The following is a 14,207-nucleotide window of genomic DNA, read 5'->3' as shown; positions in this document are numbered from 1 at the left end:
TATCTTTTATTTCAGACGGTTACTGTGAAGATTAAGGAGACTTAATAGCTAACATAGACCTGGAACATGGTAAGCGTTGGATACATGCTTAACAATTGAAAACGTGCTCTAGCTACCGAAGAGGCAAAAGCAGGGAGCCAATTTTAACCACACCCTTGCTGCCACAAACAAAGCCTCTCATACTCCATAATGGATGATGACAATTTGTAAAAGGCCATCTTGGTACCATGATAATTTTTTTTTTTTTACTAATATTATGATTTTTCTCTTTCTGTCCCACCCTAAACAGAATAACCTTGCCAACTAGATCAACCCTTTATGGTATTAGTAAAATTAGACATTCTTACATAAACACTGAAGCTGGAATGGACTCAGAGTGAAACATTTGGCTCATTTAACTTTTCTGTTTCTGACTTTAGAGAATCTTAAGCACTCATTTCAAATACCAAGCCCCTCTTCAAAGTATTTCCAGTTTCCTGGAAATCATCCCAAATTATCTGGCTAACAAAGAAAAGAAGCTTGATTAAATGACTAGTAAATGACAAATTTAAAACATTCCAGCAACACTACACACACCATTGCTCTGAGAGATAAGGTCCCTCCCTAATACCCCTTTTGCCATACCTCAGGTTAGGTATTCAAAGTAAGAAATGTGAATTTAGGAACACAGCCCCCAGGTTAGCTACCAGCAATCTCCATGGTAACTGGTCCTCTGCCTTTAGAGGAGGGATGAAGGAGTAACTGCAGCACTGTAGGTCTGCTTTTCAAAATTTGTCCAATCCCATCTCTTTCTCGACCAACTGATGCCAACTCATTAGTGAGCTACACAGAGCAACCACAGAACATATTTCTTAAAAACAAAAGGCTGAATCTTGTGTTGGTTCTAATATTTGATGCAGAGTGGAGGAGGAGACCCGCCACGGGGCTATTTTCCAGAGGAAGGTAGCCAGCAAGGGGCAGAAACAGCCTCAGGGCAGTATGAAGTGTTTGAAGAGAACAATAGAAGCAGCCACTGCCAATGTATCCTCAGTATACACCATGGCCAGACCTTCTATGTTCTTCTTTAAAACCTCTGCTCAATCACCCTGAGAGAAAATACTGTGATATAGATTCCTATTTAACAGATAAGAAAATTGACTCAGCAATTAAATGACTTGCCAAAGTCACAGAACTAGTCAATGGGTATAATAACTGGCTCATAGCATATAGTAGGTACTCAATAAATATCTGTTGAACATGGGGTCTTTATTCCTCCTCCATAAAAAAATAGAAGACACCACTTATCTCACAGGGGGTTTTGTAAGAGTAAAATGAGACTATGTACACAAAGTTCCTAGCTCAGTGCCTTGACCTTGGAACATACTGGGGTACCTGGGAAACAATGTTGACACAGAAAGCTAGGCACAATAACCACATGGGATAAGGTTATGACAATGACCATGGGTGAAGTAAACATCATAATGGACAGGAGATATACAGATATACCTAACAGGCAGAAGAACAGCAAATATGCACATGAAAAGATGTTCAACATCATTAATCATTAGAGAAATAAGTGCAAATTAAAATCACAATGAGATACCATTACACATCTATCAAAATGGCTGAATTTTTAAAACTGGCAATATAAAATGCTGGCAAAAATGCAGAGCCACTAAGATTCTCACACAGTGCTGGTGTAATGAGTAAACAAACAGTGGTGGAATACTACTTAGTCATAAAAAGGGACAAACTATTGATACATACAACATGGATGAATCTCATACGCATTATGCTAAATGAAAGAAGTCAGTCTCAAAGGGATATAGTCCATATAATCCCACTTACATGATTTTCTGGAAAAGGCAAAACTGTAGTGACAGAGAACAGATCAGTGTTACCAGGAGTCAGGGGGAGGGGGAGAGTTTGACTACAAAAAGGCAGCACCAGGCAATTTGAGGGGCGATAGATTATTCTATATGCTGTTTATACGCATGTGTTAAAACTCACAGAACTACCTGCTCCAAAAAAAGTGAATTTTACTGTTGGTAAATTTCTTTAATTATTAAAGAATAAAATTTTAAATCAGAGAAAGATTTGGTAGGTTGGTTTGTGGGGAAGGAGGGGACATGTGAAGGTCAAATAGCTCTGAAGTTCCTTGCTGAGGGAACAGTAATGGTACAGGAGACCGTGAAGAGTCAGTGAGTGAGAAGTCCATGCAGAGGCTCTGAGATGTACAGACGGTTAAGAACCTTGGTTTCTAGCCTGATTTTGCCATATGATGGCTGTGCGAAATTACACCAGTCACGTCTCCTCCCTGAGCTTTAATTTACTTAATTCTAACACGAGATAATGAAACAAGTGATCTTTCCCACCACAAACACTGCAAAGTCAATTTATTTTTAAGCTACTGAAACTGGGAAGACAGCAGGACAAACAAGTAGAAACACCCAGATATGGAAAAACCACTATGTACCCACACAAACGCCATCAGGGACCAAAACAAAGTGAAAACCACTGATGAGTGTGGATGGTAGATGGTGGCAGAAGTAGCGGTTAGCAGGCAAGAGACAGGAGGAGGCTGAGAATACCACTTCTTGTATAATAAAAGCCAAGAGAAGAGAGGTTCCATGCAGGCAGCGGACAGAGGGGCTGAAATAACTCAGTGATCAAGAAGAATGAGGACTGATAAAACAACAAAACTAGACAGATTTGCCAGAGATCAACAGAGAGAGTAACCGCCACCCCCCGCCACAAAAAAAGTAAACGAAAGACTACCATCCAAGACTTGCTTGCTGTCTGAACACACCTTGGTTGAGTCCTAATTGTTTTGCCCTTGCATTTTCAATCACACTCTGCCTTCATCTTTGCTCTCAGGAGCCCAGAATTTAATTTAAACAAGTAGGTGTGGTTTCCCTGCAACAGCCCACTTCAGAGCCTGCAATTTTCAAAGTTTTTTGTTTTTGTTTTTGTTTTGCGGTACACGGGCCTCTCACTGTTGTGGCCTCTCCCGTTGCCGAGCACAGGCTCCAGACGCGCAGGCTCAGCGGCCATGGCTCACGGGCCCAGACGTTCCGCGGCACGTGGGATCTTCCCGGACCGGGGCACGAACCGGCGTCCCCTGCATCGGCAGGCGGACTCTCAACCACTGCGCCACCAGGGAAGCCCCTTCAAAATTTATAAATTCCTGGAAGCTAACAATGTGATTGTTGAATGCTAGCGAGCCATTTTCTTGTCCTGCATAAGTTTACGCAAAGACTCCGCAATTCCAGACAGAAAAAAAAAAAAAAATTCATTTTAAAGCATTTAATAGAATGTAAAGAGTACAACTTAAGAAGGATTAAGTTTTTATTGTTGTCACTTTATTAGCTTGTGAAGCAGGAAAATTGTTTGAAGTCAATACTATTCCCAAACTGACCAAGTAAAATGTGGTAATTTCATCTCTGCCCAAAGCAGGCCCCAGAACACCACTTAATGGGCCTCAGCTATTTCAGCCAAATGAACCCAATGACACTACCACTCTGAGCACTTAACCAGAACCGAAGGAAGATTAGGGAAATTAACAGTTAAAAAGCACACCTGCCAGCAAAATTAATGCACAGGAAACTTTTCACACCACCTCTTCTGCCCATCTTCCTTTTCAATGATGATAGGTGAAAACACCAATCTGATACAACCCAGTTCTCCCGGTTATAAAAGAGAAGAAAGGGCAGGCGACTTCAGCTCAAAGTCTGGTCTCTTCCGCCACTAGCAGCTCACTAACTTGGGGCAAATTTCTCCGCTCCTTATCTCCCTTTCTGCATCTACAAAGCTGGGATTATCACATGCCCCCATCCAGCACTCAGGCTACCAGCCCCTCGCACCAGATGAGATCACGTCTGTGGAGACACTTAAGGAGAATGCAAACAAAAGGACAAATATGAGGTGTCATTGCTGCCATCCTGTACGGGGGGGCAGGTGGGGGGGGTGGCAGGTGAATATATTTCACATGCAGTCACATCCCAACTGCCTCTTTCAAGTCAACCATATGCTTCTCTTCCATCACAGCTGGGCTGTTGAGCAGATGCTGGAATGGAAACAGACAGAAAGGTGGGAAGGAAGAACGCTTCTGTTACCCAGCTTCAGTCTTCCTGGTTTCGGGAAGATAAAAAAGTAATTTCTTATCCGTGTATACCCTACTAATCTTTTTTGAGAGGCTCCTATGTGTCAGACACCAGGCTAGGCATGAAGAAACATGAGATTTTTTTTTTTTTTTTTTTTTAACAAAACAGGCTGTGCTCTCAAGCGCATTCACTCTGGAAACAGCTAAGTGGCCCATCCCAACCCAGTGCGCTTGGTGGAACAGCAGAGACAGGCGTCGGGGGGAGAGCCCAGCCGAGACCGCTGGGTGGGTTAGGAAGGCGGCGCCCCTCACAGAGGAGGTGATGCTTGAGTCGAGTCTTGAAACATGAGAATAAACAAGATAAGCCGAGCAGGGGAAAGGTCTTCTAAGGGGTCAGAGGCATGGAAGCGGGACCCACTAGGGAAGGGAAAGAGTAAGCGAGGATGACAAGGGACAAACAATGGAGACGCATGCTCAGATGATACTCAGGCTTTCTCCTAAGGGCAATGGGAACCGCGAACACGTGGAAGCAGGGACTCACGTGGCTGAGGGACTCCTTGCAGGTGAGGTAAAGGACTATGACAGCAGTTGGGAGAATGGAATAAAGACGGGGCAGAAAGTGGAAAGCTGTACATACAGAAATCCAGGCAGGAAGCAATGAGGGCTTGGGACTGTGGATGAATACGATAGATAATAAAGAGGTAAAATGACCTTGCTTTGGCGACTGGAGGGACACAGGGGTAAAGGAGCAGGAATTGTCGGTGCCTCCCTGGTTCTGGTCTTGATGCCTTAGAAGAAGATGGTCTTTTCACAAGGTACTAGAGAAGTGCAGATTTGGCGGGCAAGCTGAGCTCACTTTGTACTGTCACCCTGTACGTGACTTCACGTACATGAGGTCACTCTGTACATTTGTGACCAACCAAAAAGTCACATTTCTCATCATTTAGCTGCCTATTTTGAATGCCCACAGGCAAGATGGCTTCTTAAAACAGAATGGAATGTCTGGGCAAGAACTCAGTTCGGTAAAGACGCAGACGTAGAGAATGGACTTGAGGACACGGGGAGGGGGAAGGGTAAGCTGTGACGAAGTGAGAGAGTGGCATGGACATATATACACTACCAAATGTAAAACAGATAGCTAGTGGGAAGCACCCGCATAGCACAGGGAGATTGGCTCATGCTTTGTGACCACCTAGAGGGGTGGGATAGGGAGGGATGGGAGGGAGACGCAAGCAAGAGGGAGGAGATATGGGGACATATGTATATGTATAGCTGATTCACTTTGTTATAAAGCAAAAACGAACACACCATTGTAAAGCAATTATACTCCAATAAAGATGTTAAAAAAAAAGAACTCAATTTGGTGCTCTTACCTTCAGTAGCCAAAGTGAGAACGGCCCTCACATCAGGACTGAAGCTCAGAGAGATTAAGTGGCTGACCTCAGGCCACACAGCCAGAAAAAGAGGGGACTAAACTTCAATCCAGGATGGTATGCTTCCAGAAGGTCGGTTTTTCATCTAATATGCTATGCTGCCGCATTAAGGGCCTAGTACTATTAGTTATATGTAATAAGAGCTCAATAGTCTTGTTCTGTGGCCACTTTATTCTTCTTTTGCTACTCCCTTCCGATGACAGAGCCCAGGCCACCCTGAACTACCTAGTTCCAATCCCTGGAATTGTTGCCACTGCTGAGCTCTGGCTCAACTGTCCTGTCAGCTTAGAAAGCCCAGCCCCATCTCTGCTTCTTAAAGTTCATCCCAACAGTTACTTCTGATAACCAGCCACTCTGTGGCTCTGCAAATGCAGGGAGAATGTTCTGGTTTCTAGAGGAGCTATTTCTGAATTCATCTGTCCTATCTTACATCATGGCACAAAAATTCCTCGAGGGCAGTCCTGAGTTTACGCACATTTCTATCACTGGCTGAACTAGCATGATACTTTTCCCTCCTCAGTGGCTTGCTATCCTATCCATGACAGTGTTACCTCTGGGAAGAAGGGAGGGCAAGGCCCTGGAGAAGGACTCACAGTGTTTATTTGGAGTTTGCCCCTCACCCAGCACTGTCCTAAGCACCAGACAGCAAGGTCCCTGAACTTACAGTCCAGTGGAGATGGGATATTTGTTTCAAAAATAATAATAACATATATATACCAAAACACATCAAACACAAACATTTGATAAAACTGAGGGTTGGGTATATATGTTCACTAGATTATTCTCTATATTTCTAAATGTTCAAAATATTTTCATAATAAAGACATTTAAAAATGAGAAAAAATAAATGTAAAGCCTGTACTCCCTGGGGAGGGAACTGGCTAGTAGGACTGATTCATTTACAAAGATTCTAGACAGAGAAAAATCTTACTGTAACCTATTTTGTTTTTAACACCATATTCCACAGCAGAAAAAGCAATCAGGGGAAAGACAGAAATGTACAAATTTAGACGATAAGAATTCAATCCAACAATAAAATGAGGTTCTCAGTCAGTCTAGACTTGCCTCATTTCTACCTCCATATTCTCTGAAATGGAAATGACAAAAGGAAATAACAGAAATCTAATCACTTTCCAATACATTTTAGCCTCAGGAGAGGAAGTCCCAGTAATAACCACTACCATTAACTCCCCGACCACAGTGTGTGCTGGGGATTTACAGACACGACCCCATAACAAATCTGTGAGATGAGCATTACTATCCCCATTTTACACATGAGGGAATAAGATTCAAATAACTCAAGTAATCTGATCAACATCCCACTGTCAGTGACGGACAGACAGAGCAGGCAACCAAACCCATCTCTGCCAAGACTCAAAAGCCTTTTCACTATACCATGTTGTGTGCCTTCCCCAAGAAACCACAGTCTTGAGGTATACAGTATCAGAAACAGTACCTCCAAATGTCAACTCAAAGCAATAAAGAAAATTGAGTGGTAAAGAAAACTAAGCTGTGCAGACCTCTACAGTCATAAAAGAAAAGCTGTGTAACTATTTTAAATTAAACAGCCATAACGTTTCAATGTATCTTAAAGAAGCAACTGGCAACAAACCTATGAGAGAAAAAAACGAATTCTTAAAGTCAATTTCTAATACTATTTAACTGTAATCATTTGTTACTGTGGAGAGTCTACAAAACTTGTCCTCTACGTGTCTACAGAGGAACAGGACAAACTAGAGCCTATGTGAGCAGGTTGAGATTTTATTATTGACTGAATTTTCAAACATTAAGAATAGCATAAAATTTGAAATACAGGCCATTGTTTATTTCAGTAGGAGTCACATTAACAAATCTGGAAATGAAATACAAATCAGAAAATGGGAAAGATAAATGGGAACGATCAGATTTAATCTATACATCAATAGTTCTGACTCCTAGAGTTTACTCCTAAAATAGAGGTCTCAGTGCAAAAGAGGTTCTGCACTTTCTCCATCACTCCCTCCCACACAGCCTGAGTTTTAGGACCTGTACTACTCTGACCACGCCTCCCAAACTGTAAGGAATCAGAGTCCTTTCTGCCCGGTGGCTCCAACCCTCGCCACCCAGCCTCCACGAAAGGGAAGTGTCCCCTTGCACAAGCCTGCAGAGACTGAGCTGCTCAGCAAGCAGACTGAGGGCTGAACCTCGAGAAACATTCACACATACGGATCAGGCAGAGGTACCAGGGAAGGAGTCAGAGAAGGAACTCTTGGCAAGATTAAGAGAACCAGAAGTGTAGGGAGTCCCAAAGACCCAAAGAGGGAAAAGGAAGTGAAAGGAGGGGGCTCCACCACAGTCAAGGAGGAACATGAAGAAGCTTTCGACGTCAGAGGGTCAGAAGTAAGGTGAGAACGGCCGTCTCAGTGGAGTGAGCAGGGAAGATGCAGATAAAAAGGGGCTCAGTAGAGGATGGAAGATACATACAGGCACGCTGAGTATAAATAGCCTCCAGACACTTGCTCATGTTCCTCTTTTGAGCATAACCTCCGAGAGAGTGGAGCCCACTCTCCCCTAGAGCACGCGGCAGCAGTAAAGACGCAGATCACTTGGTATCACAGTCCATCAGGGGAACACAGGCAGGAGCCCCGCACCTCTGCCACCTCCCCACCACCACCTGCTCTGGCCCGTGCAGAACCACCACTGTGACTCACCAGAGGGCCGCGGTACAGCAGATTCTGCACGTCAGAAACAGCAGGTCCACTCGGCCTCCAAGTGCATAATGTAAAGCAGACTTCGATTGTAAACTGGCAACTGTTTGCCTAGATACCTGACGCAGTGCCAGATTAGTTAGCTACACTCAAAACTTTAATGATACAAAAAGACCCCAATTATCTTTCTTCCCAGAGACACGTCCCTAATTACATCTTGCATTCTGAATCAAAAAATTTATTCAGATAGTATTACAGTTATTCTTTGAAGCAGAATATTTATTTGACTGATGGCCAAAAGTGACTAAGTATATAAATTGTATGACTGAGGATCAAACATGTCTGTTATTTTGTTCCAGAGGACACCTATTTAAATCAAGGACTTTTTAAAATCTACTCCACCACTCTACAAATCTGTATACATACATACATATCAGTAAAAAGACCCAGAAAGATGCCAAAAATTGATTAAACAAAGAGGAAGATCATACAGCAAGAAAACAGACCTTTAGTATAAAACTATAATCCGTGATGCTGTCAGTAAACTCATAGACAGGCCTCCACTGCAGATATGTCAGGTGCCTTGAAAACCTGTGGGCAGCATAAGCAAACAGACTTGACTGGCCTTGTTTCAACCACGGTTAATCATATTCGATTCTTATCTAGTCTGTAAAGGTACAAAACATTTCACTTCTCTTACCACAAAACAGAAAGCTAACCTCAGTTTCCCACACGTCCAGAAAAACGTACCTCAGACGTCGCTGCAGTATGACCATGCACCACTAAGCCAAGGGACCACCGCACGGAGTCAGGGGAGAGTTTGCTGCTCTGTATTCTCCACCTGGCCTCCCCTGCCACACAGATTTGAAAAATATACAAGTTTGGGCTTCCCTGGTGGCGCAGTGGTTGAGAATCCGCCTGCCGATGCAGGAGACACGGGTTCGTGCCCTGGTCCGGGAAGATCCCACATGCCGCGGAGCAACTAAGCCCGTGAGCCATGGCCACTAGGCCTGCGCGTCCGGCGCCTGTGCTCCGCAACGGGAGAGGCCACAACAGTGAGAGGCCCGCATACCGCAAAAAAAAAAAAAAAAAAAAAAAAAAAAAAATATATATACAAGTTTAAATCAAGAGTGCTAGCTGGCTGCACACAGCTTGTAGCCCAGACCCTTAGCTCCCCCTCCCAGACAGACAGTGAAACAGGCCCACAGAAGAGCAAACCACTCAAGTAAATCACATCTGCATATCCAGAAAGGGCTCGGATGAGAATTTCACCAGCTAAGACTGAGTTGAGGGACCAAGGCTATTGCCATATTTTCCCTCTTGAGGTACTGACAGGCAGAAGCTATCAGGGCAAAAGATGTGAAAACACCAGGCTGTCTTCCAAGAACCCTGACAGGCCTCACTCGAGGTTGCTGCCAAGTTCGCTGGTGAAGCTGCACAGAAATATTATGAAACTGCTCTCTTGACCTCAGGCAAATACTAAAGCTTTCAGCTGAACACTGTTGAAAGGGCTTGGGTGTTTCTTTGTCTGTGAGGTAGGCATTTCCTGGACCTAACTTGGACATGGCCGCCCTCTGATAAAACTGACCAAAAGAAGGCATAGATTTTTCCTTATTTGAAAAAAATCCTATTTAAAGATGTTTAACTCAAATAAATGCTGCATAGCAGCAGCATTATTCACAATAACTAAAAGGTAGAAGAAACCCCGGTGTCCACTAACAGATGAACAAATAAATAAAATGTGGTATATACATACAATGGAATATTGTTCAGCCTTAAGAAAGGTAATTCTGGGGCTTCCCTGGTGGCGCAGTGGTTGAGAATCCGCCTGCCGATGCAGGGGATACGGGTTCGTGCCCTGGTCCGGGAAGATCCCACATGCCGCGGAGCAGCTGGGCCCGTGAGCCATGGCCGCTGAGCCTGCGCATCCGGAGCCTGTGCCCCGCAACGGGAGAGGCCACAACAGTGAGAGGCCCGCATACCACAAAAAAAAAAAAAAAAAAAAAAAAAAAAAAAAAAAAAAAAAAGAAAGGTAATTCTGATATAAGCTACAATATAGATGAACCCTGAAAACATCATGCTAAGTGAAATAAGCCACATACAAGGACAAATACTGTATGATTTCACTTAAATGAGGTCCCTAGAGGAGTCACATTCATAGACAAAAGAAGTAGAATGGTGTTGCCAGGGGCTGGAGGGGCGGGGAACGGGGAGCTATCATTTAATGGGCACAAAGTTTCAGCCTGGGATGATGAAAAACTTCCGGAGATGGATGGTGATGACGGTCGCACATCAGTGTGGATGTACTTAATGTCACTGAATTGTACGCTCAAAAATGGTTAAAATGGTAAATTTTATGTTATGTATATTTTACTATAATTAGAACAATAAATGAAAAATGTACTTTTTAAAAGCAAATTATAGATTTGGAACATTCTCAGTCACATCTTAGAAATATTATATTTTAAACCTATAAAAATAAAATATAGAGAGATTTCTATGTTTATTTAAGGACCCACTGAAACTGTCTCCAGTTTCCATACTTGGCCAAAATCCCACCTTTGGTTTCGACATGGAAGGCCAAAGAGCAGAATGCTTTCTTCAAATGTCATTTCTGGCATCCTTGGACTGACATGTGATCAGTGATTGCATTACCACGTAGATTACACATCAGCATGGCAACATCAGTAATATGAACAAGGCACATCTTTCAAACAGTCTCTGATAATATCCAAAGATTCATTTCCATATGTTGGTGAGCATTCCAGATGTAACTCAGAATAAAACCCTCCTCCACCCAAAGGCAAACTACGTGACACCCAAGGGATTTTGTTGTGTACTTATATGAGATGTTCAAAGACAGGGTGGATGGCTGGTTATTACATATTTGAAAAGGCAGCTTGAATAAAAGAAAATTCTAACACTGTACTTTGCAGATACCAGCATCGACATAGCATACTTACTAACAATATCAAAGGGCATGCTTACTGACAACCCAGGTTGCTTGTAGGGAAAGTAGTCAATTGTTAGGAACTGAGGTGCCTTGAAGGAGCAAACATTTCTCACATATTACCTCTGTAAAGATTCTTTTGTCATTCTTCCCCAGGGGAGATGCTGAAATTGGTGTGCAGGCAGTGAAAGCCGAGATGAAGATGGAGATTTGGAAAACAGCTTTGTTATCTTGAAAGCCAATTACACCACTCCACTGCCACACTTCCAGAGCCCAGGCTTAAGGACGTGTTATTCTCTCAGCTGGTTATATGAAGCAGCAATCACAGGCCAAAATATCAGGGAAAAAGTTGTATAAGGGCAACGATCTTATTTGTGCTTCTGGTATTATCCAGACATATTCTCCTTTGAGCACCACACTAAGCTGGGGGGAGGGATAACTTCAAATGAAACTGCATCATCATCACCAAGGAAATCTTTACGTCCAGGAGTTAAAGAGGAGAGAAGTCGGTTACTGGCCAAAAGTTTAGTAAGTTGGAGATGAACTACCACTTAACAGTGTCTCATATTGCCAGCTAGCCAAAATAATAATAATAATTCAAACACCAAAATAAATACATAATAAAATAAATGAATAAAAGCCTTGCTCCTCCCTCCTCCACCTCCTGAAAGTCCATATGTACCCAGTATCACAAATGTTCACTACACTGATCATACATGCTAAGAAATTAAGTTCTTAAAGCCCGCGCGCGGCGCCCACGCACAGCAACGAAGACCCAAGACCCAACGCAGCAAAAAATAAATTTTTTAAAAAAGAAAAAAACCAATAGCGGTTATCCCACAAGCACACAGTGTAGCAATAGATAGATAGATAGATAGATAGATAGATAGATAGATAAATAAATTTTAAAAACCCAAAATTTAGGTTAAAAGGCAAATAAATGCCACGAGGCCTTGAACAGTCAGCCCAGGCCATGCACTGCCTGTCTCCAGGAGGTGCCCTCACGTGGACTCTGACATCAGCGGTGTCCCTGTCAATCCCACCCCTCCTCAGGGTCCAGATCAAACCCGCCCTCCCCAGGGAATGCCTTCCTGAACATTTTAGCCAAAATTCTCGAGTCCCAGTCACTAGTACACACAGCATGAGACCGCAGTGCGTTGTCATCGGGCCCATCTCTCCTCTGCTCTCTCTAGAGAGGGGCTCCTGACAGCAGAGCCCCACGTCGTCTTCCTGCGTGGATCCCGGGAGCTAACATGGCTGGCACCTGGTAGAAGATCCCAAAGTTTGGCTAAGAACACAGCCCTTACACACGCTTGCCAAACTCTGCCAACACCAATGCAACTTGGTCTCCATACTGTGACAGGCGGCCACACTAGCAGAGACGGTGGTTCATTTCTTCTTCCTCAAGAAATCTGCTGCCCTTTTGCCTTTGGAGGAATTAAGCTTTCTTGCAGTTTTGTGGGGCCACCAATTTGAAATGCATGTGGTTTTTAACGCAGACCTGCTTGGAAGAGCCCTCGCTATGGTGACCAGGAACGGCCATGCTGTTGCCTAGTGGAAAACATGTCCATCAGGCAGGCAGGACAGACATGCAGATTCCAGTCCCGGCTTCGCCAGGCTCCAAGAAGGAATTTAAACTAGATGATTTCTTTTTTTTTTTTTTTTTTTTTTTTTTTTGTGGTACGCGGGCCTCTCACTGTTGTGGCCTCTCCCATTGCGGAGCGTAGGCTCCGGACGCGCAGGCTCAGCGGCCATGGCTCACGGGCCCAGCCGCTCCGCGGCACGTGGGATCTTCCCGGACCGGGGCACGAACCCGCGTCCCCTGCATCGGCAGGCGGATTCTCAACCACTGCGCCACCAGGGAAGCCCCCTAAACTAGATGATTTCTAAGCATGAAGCACTACTCCACGTGGCTGCAAACACCACAGATGACAACAAGTCAGGGGCCCAAGTCAGAACGACGTGAGGCCCACGAGAGGTGACAGTGAACAAGAGGCAATTCCAGGTGAGCTGGTGAGAAGGCTTGTGATGACTTCAGCGCTGAGGACAGAAGTCAGGAAGTAGGGCGAGAATATCCCCCACTCCCAAAATGACTGTGCCTCCACCACCCTTCCCCCCGCAGAGCCTCGAACTGCGGGGGAGAAAGGAAGACAGTTAGACAGTAAGGCAGCGTCAGTAACACATCTCAGTGACTTACTTCAGGCTTTCTAGGAAATCAGTGATTTCAGGTCAGGGATGTAGCCAGTAACAAGTATACAGAGACATACCTGATTGGACTTCACAGGTGGTTGAATGTGCCTGTTAAGGAGTCACTGTTTTTGGAGTCCTCCTATGAGTATTTATAAAACTTTATGAGAAAGTCAATATGGCTTGACTATTTCCCTAGTAGACTGTACGCTAATTGAGGGCAGGAAACAAAACTGCCTAGTTCATCACTCTGTCACCAGCGTCCAGCAGGGCTCCTGGCTCATAGTAGGTACCCAACTAGTATTTTCTGACTAGTTTCTTTTTTACAAAGGCAGTATGTAACTTTTTGTACATAACAATGTTTTTTGAACAACTTTCTATGAATATTCCTCTGGATATTATGTTTTAGGGTTGCCAAGTATTCCATTATTCGGATATATGTCATTTGTTTAACCAACCCCCAATTGTTGTATACTTAGGTTTTCAACTTTTCACTATGACAGACAGCTCTGGGATGAATAATGGTCTTAATTATTTCTTAAAATCAACCCCAAGAAGTAGAATTGCTGGATCAAATAGTAGGTCAGTATCAACGCCCTCCCTCTTAAAAGCTACCCTCCATACCCCCCCTCATCTTGAAGGACAATTGTCATGAACTTTAGTATTTACATAAACTATTATGGACTTCTCAAGCAGAGGAGACTCCTAAAACAGGTACCTTTGACATCAACAGCCTGTCCTAGACTGTCCTCTCCAGACCTACGGTCAGTGCCCATCAGACTCAGAAATCTGAGAAGCATCATCTGCTCAGGTGGTCTTCTGCTTTCTTCCTGAGACCCAGCCTTCTCCCTTGCTGAGTGGGTGACAAA

The 14,207-nt window shown here is 43.9% G+C and overlaps 1 protein-coding gene across 11 annotated transcripts in view; it reads right to left on the bottom strand.

The window, feature by feature from the left end:
- The window catches only part of SGMS1 (sphingomyelin synthase 1), a 305,701-nt gene that overhangs the window by 275,758 nt on the left and 15,736 nt on the right, over positions 1–14,207 (bottom strand). For 3 of the 11 annotated variants that reach the window (XM_067025117.1, XM_067025116.1, XM_067025119.1), the window contains exon 1: positions 5,455–5,881. The exons of the other annotated variants lie outside the window; for them this stretch is intronic. The gene's annotated coding sequence lies outside the window, so the exon portion shown is untranslated. Of the gene's footprint in view, positions 1–5,454; positions 5,882–14,207 lie in introns of those variants that run through there. 11 annotated transcript variants of the gene reach the window in all.

This window comes from Kogia breviceps, chromosome 2, assembly GCF_026419965.1.
Source record: "Kogia breviceps isolate mKogBre1 chromosome 2, mKogBre1 haplotype 1, whole genome shotgun sequence".
Classification (NCBI taxonomy): Eukaryota; Metazoa; Chordata; class Mammalia; order Artiodactyla; family Physeteridae; genus Kogia; species Kogia breviceps.
Note: the sequence above shows the minus strand (reverse complement) of the source record. Positions and strands in the feature narration are given on the sequence as shown.